Source organism: Caretta caretta, chromosome 6, assembly GCF_965140235.1.
Source record: "Caretta caretta isolate rCarCar2 chromosome 6, rCarCar1.hap1, whole genome shotgun sequence".
Lineage (NCBI taxonomy): Eukaryota > Metazoa > Chordata > Testudines > Cheloniidae > Caretta > Caretta caretta.
The window spans coordinates 38,411,099-38,417,098 of record NC_134211.1 but is presented as its reverse complement, the minus strand read 5'-3'; the positions used below and the strand labels follow the sequence as shown (position 1 = coordinate 38,417,098).

At 40.6% G+C, this 6,000-nt stretch overlaps 1 long non-coding RNA gene across 1 annotated transcript in view; it reads left to right on the top strand.

The window, feature by feature from the left end:
• Positions 1-1,279: 1,279 nt before the first annotated feature.
• Positions 1,280-6,000, top strand: part of LOC142072335 (uncharacterized) — a 107,338-nt gene continuing 102,617 nt past the window's right edge. Inside the window, exon 1 of the long non-coding RNA XR_012668727.1 lies at positions 1,280-1,573. This is a non-coding gene — a long non-coding RNA (uncharacterized LOC142072335). The remainder of the gene's footprint in view (positions 1,574-6,000) is intronic.

Below are 6,000 nucleotides of genomic sequence, written 5' to 3'. Positions count from 1 at the left end.
GAAGCTGGATATGAGTCGACAGTGTGCCCTTGTTGCCAAGAAGGCCAATGGCATTTTGGGTTGTTTAAGTAGGGGCATTGCCAGCAGATCGAGGGATGTGATCGTTCCCCTCTATTCGACATTGGTGAGGCCTCATCTGGAGTACTGTGTCCAGTTTTGGGCCCCACACTACAAGAAGGATGTGGAAAAATTGGAGAGAGTCCAGCGAAGGGCAACAAAAATGATTAGGGGACTGGAACACATGAGTTATGAGGAGAGGCTGAGGGAACTGGGATTGTTTAGTCTGCGGAAGAGAAGAATGAGGGGGGGTTTGATAGCTGCTTTTAACTACCTGAAAGGTGGATCCAAAGAGGATGGATCTAGACTATTCTCAGTGATAGCAGATGACAGGACAAGGAGTAATGGTCTTAAGTTGCAGTGGGGGAGGTTTAGGTTGGATATTAGGAAAAACTTTTTCACTAGGAGGGTGGTGAAACACTGGAATGCATTACCTAGGAAGGTGGTGGAATCCCCTTCCTTAGAAGTTTTTAAGGTCAGGCTTGACAAAGCCCTGGCTGGGATGATTTAGTTGGGATTGGTCCTGCTCTGGGCAGGTGGTTGGACTAGATGGCCTCCAGAGGTCCCTTCCAACTCTGTTATTCTATGATTCTAAGTCAATTTAAAAAATTCCATTGACCTCAATGGGTCCAAGATTTGGCCCTAATTGTTGGATGTATCGTTTATCATTGTCATAAAGTTACTGATATGTGGAGCTAGATGAACATTGCATCTTCCCTGGTTATGTTCAAACTTCAGTGTGAATTTGCTTTGGTTCTGTTTGCTTCACTCCTTTTGTATTCTGTAAATGAATTTTCCAGTGAATTGCAGGGAAATACAGCAAGCCAGTAAATTTTAAGAGCTTACTGTTGCATATTCATTGAGAGTTAATTTCGAATTCATAATGGTGAATATTTCCACCAGAAACCTGATTCTAAGTTACACTCATCCAGTCACATGTAACTCCTGTGTCTAGTAAAAACAGCATGAATTTCTAATACCAAATACTCACAATGAACTTGTTAGTCAGCTACACATGACAAGTTACTCGGTGAATAATTTTGAATAACAAATGTAACTGAGAAAATAACTGTCAGTTCAGATGATCGCAAACCAATGAAGAGGTGAAATTCGTCTAAAAATTATTGGTCCTGATTTATTCACCCACCAGCTCTGCAGTTATAGAGCCTTTAATCAGTTCTTCATTGCTCTTTCTCTGAGTGGGAAGAAATGAATATGATCACTGCAGTTCTGTTTTGCTGTTGTAACCTATTTTTCCTCTCTCTGTTTGTTTGTTTGCTTGGAGAATGAAAGGAGAGAAGTAGAAGAACATAAGACTCTTTTTTTTTCTCTTTCCTTCCTTCCTTTGAAATGGTTTTGGAGGCAGCACTGACAGTCGAAACACTCTGTTCAGAATGAGATGTGAGCTAATCCGGAACCAAAAGGCAGATTGACTCATGAACCCCAGATGCCTTATTTCCTTATGCTTGCATGCAGTGGTGTAGCTGTGTTGGTCCCAGGATATTAGAGAGACGAGGTGGGTGAGTTAATATCTTATTAGACTAACTTCTGTTGGTGAGAGAGACAAGCTTTCGAGCTACACAGAACTCTTCTTCAGTTCTGGCAAAGGTACTCCAAGCATGACAGCTAAATACAAGGTGGAACAGATTGTTTAGCGTCGGCAGTTAGCATCACCTTCTCATAAGCAACCTAGATGGAGCTACTATAAGGTAGGTGCAAAACTGGTTGAAAATCTGTTCCCAGACAGTAGTTATCAGTGGTTCACAGTCATGCTGGAAGGGCACAACTAGTGGGGTCCCGCAGAAATCAGTTCTGGGTCTAGTTCTGTTCGATATCTTCATCAATGATTTAGATAATGGCATAGAGAGTACACTTTTATAAAGTTTGTGGACAGTATCAAGCTGGGAGGGGTTGCAAGTGCCTTGGAGGATAGGATTAAAATTCAAAATGATTTGGACAAACTGGAGAAATGGTCTGAAGTAAATAGGATAACATTCAATAAGGACAGATGCAAAGTAGTCCACTTAGGAAGAAACAATCAGTTGCACACATACAAAATGGGAAATGACTGCCTAGGAAGGAGTACTGCAGAAAGGGGTCTGGGGGTCATAGTGGACCACCAGGCTCTGGGCATGAAGCTCTCTGTTGGGAGCCTGGGTGGCTGCCCTGCTCCTGGTGGAGGCGGGAAGCCAAGAACGCGGGGACGGGGGCAGCTGGGCTTGTGGTGGGGAGCTGTGCAGAACTGAGCGTGGGCTCACAGCCCCCAACACTGCCCCTCTTAAGTTGGTGGAAGTGCTGCTGGTGAGGATACATACCACCAACAGAAGGTGGTCTATGAGGACATGCGGTGGCTTTAAGTCAATCTAACATAGGTCAATTTAAGTTTGTAGTGTAGACATGCCCCAACTGGGGAGCACTGATAAGCTCAGGATAAACTGGGCTTGATTGTTTGACCTCAGTTACACTGCCTTTATGTGATTTTAACTACACTGACTTCCCGGGATGTATTCCTAATGAACAATGAGGTCAGAAGGAAGCCCTAACTGTATAGGGTGTTTTTTTTTTTTTCTGAATTGAACTCGGACACTGACCATTTTGAAGTTTCCTCATAAGTGGTCTTAAAAGGTCTGACTCTGCCATGCTCACTCACGTTGAGTAGCTCGCTATTCCAAAGGAAGGGACCACTCATGGAGTAAAGTACTACTCCATGTAAGTTAAGGTGGCATAATTTAGACCTGAATTTTCAAATTTTATTTAGAATTTTTCAGAACCCCTTCTTGGGAGTTAATATAATCATTTCACACATGGAAAATCTCAAGCAGAGATAAAGTAAGTGATTTGCACACAGTGCCACAGCAGAAGATTGGTAGAGTCCAGGACAAAATCTAAGAGTCCTGACTCCAGTACCTCTAATCACTTGACACACTGCTTCATGGGAAACATTTGCATTTCTTGTAGTGGTGTATTTTAAGTATTTTTTGCTATTACAGAAACTCCCTTAAATATCCATAGAAAGAGAAGTCTCTGAAATATTATGCTGAAGTTTGTAATGGTATTTCATTTGGATCTTGGAAAAATTGTTCCTCTAAAGGGCTAATAAATAAATACAAAAAATTTACATAGCTTCGATATATTATTTAAAGGTAATCCAGTGTCGGTGCACAGGCAGCTGTATGCAACAAAGTAATATTTACTTCTCTGCTTTGCGTTGAAAGTGACTTTTCATTTTTGTGAATCTCGTAGAAACCCACGGTTGAAGATTTATTTTAAAATAGTTAGAGATTAATTTATGTCATCTCTATTTTAGGGAGCAGATCCTTTTTTAATGTCATCACTTTTTTTTAATATTCTCTTTTCTTTTAATGTTAGCTTGTAGATTAAAGATATTTCAGGAATTGCCAGGGATTCTGAATCATCATTTATTGAGCCTGACATAATTTGAGTAGAGCACAAGCCCTGATATTTTCAGTGTTCTCTGGAATACATAAATCATTAAGACAAAAAAAGATGCAACGAAATGCCAACCCGTCAAGCTCACAAAGGTAAGCAAATTCATAAAAATCACAACCAAAATGAAGCATTTTTGTTTTCCTTGTGGATGATTGAAGGCCTGATCTTATGATCCTTATTCAGTCCTATTGACTTCAGCAAGTGCTTTGCCTGAGTAGAGACTCTAAAAAGAACCATGAAAGGGTGCAGTTTGAACTCCGTTCCAGAAATGATTAAAGATTTGGGGGATCAAAGAAAGATCTTTTATTTTTACTAAATCAGCTCATCCATTTCTGACAACACTAATACTATAGGTATTAAAAGAGGTAATAAATATAAGCACCTGAAAAAAAATACCACTAATAGTTCAAGCAGTTGTTGCTAAAGTGAATGAAGGAAATAAAGCACTTTGCCTAGCAGAATACAGTTTCTGAATTGCAGCAGGTCAAATGAAGACCGCAGCTCTTGCTGTGTCTCTTTTTTTTTTTTTTTTTGACTCTGTACAGCACTGGTACATGGCAACTCTGCAGGTCTGAAAGAACTTAGGCCTTTCATAGACGGGTGTAGTTGTAAAATCTGGGAATGGGGAGCACAGATTATTGTGAAAAACAAAATCTAGAGGGGGTCAGCATAAACAGAGATGTTGTAATGTAACTAAATGCCTCCTATCAGTCCTGCACTGGCATAGAGCTAGAGTAAATGACCTTCCACATCTCAAATGTCCCTGACTCTAAAACAAGGTGAATTTTCTGGAACAAAACAGCTACTGCTACTGGCTGCCGCTGAATTTGTGATGAGAGCAGATGCTCCATTGCTTTCAAGATGTTTCCCACGGTTACTCCCCCCCCCCATTTAAAACATTTTTATTTTAAGGAAGGTGCAAAAAACAGTCAGAAAGAAGAATACTTTGGGAACAAACCTGTAGTCCTACCTCAAGCCTAGTTCCTCTTATTATCAATGGGAGTCTTGTATGAATAAGGACGTCAAGATTTGTCACATTAATATCTCTCAGGCTTAATAAAACTTCATCGCTCGCTGCAATTGTCATTAGCCCATAGATATTGTCTAGGTATTGTCATTAGCCCATAGATATTGCTGAGTAAGGATAGTCCGATAAATTATTCAGTGAACTTTTTCTGTTTAGGTAAAATTCCCCCATGCTGCAGAGATCAGGAGCAGGGCTCTTTGCATCACTGAAAGCTCCCCTGTACCATTTAAGACACGCAAAGGGGTGTGTGTAGGAGGAACACAGATAGACCAGGCACACAATGCTCCTGCACACCCACTCATACCACAGAAAATATTCTTGGCCCAGCCCCAGAGAAGCTGCTGGAGAAGCCATGAGGGAAGTGGGTCAAGAGACATATGTATTCTTGGAAAGAGTGACCCAAAAATTCTTTGCCAGTGGCACAGAGGAATTGTGGCTACTGTTCCAGCCCATAGGCTGTAATAACAGCTGCTAAGGGAGATGGGGACGCTGTGCAGTAGTCCTGCTTGCTGGCCCTGGATTAAAGGTGTGGATTTCTCCTCCCTAGCATCTCCTCATACCACCAGCATAAAGTCTGAACACTGGGGCTCTCTACAGCTGGGGTGGATTATACTGAGCCTATATGCTGCCACCAGTGGCATGCAGTGCAGACGTAGCCAGAGTGTACTGGGAGTAGACTTGACTCAGTAAACAAGGCAAAGTGAAGCCTTTGTGATCCAAATTTGATCAAAACTATGCGAGTAGTTCAGCTCTCCAGTTCAATTTCTGCCTTTCATAGATAATAAAGAACTGAAGTTATTCACGTGGCAGCACACCCATCTTTCAGTCACAATAATACACCTAAAAACAATCTGAACAGATGTTCCCTAAGAGCCCCCTGGACTTTTTATCAGGAGTTGTCTTGAGGCTGATCAAATGACTTGCAAGATGCATTTGTTTTATGATAAACACACTGATTGTCATTACCAAACTTATACCGTGTGTTTGAAATCCATAATTAAGACTAATATTCATTAGCTATTAATGTGTTTTTCCTCCTGCACTGGTAACTTGATTTCATATATGTGTTACCTTGGTAGGAAAATATCTTTAAGTGATCATTGTAAGGACAACCAAGTATGCGAGAGGTCTACTTCTCACTTAAAGCGGGTGCTTAAAACCATAATTGTGCTACTATGTGCTAATACAGGATTACCTTTACCTTCCACATTTTAAATAATCTGTTATTTATTTTCCTACTGTCTGTATTTGTGTCTAGGCTTGTTTGATTTTTTTTCTCCATAGACATTTCTTTCTACATTTCCTCCATTTAAAGTGTGCTTGGTCTTTGATAGTGCAAAAAAGAGTATTGTGAAAGTCTGTGTTTGTTTATTAATGATTCCAGCTCAGTATACAAGTAAAATTATGTTGGTGCTTTTTTAGTGGCCACCAATGCAAACTCTATCTGGGATCTCAAAGTCATGCTA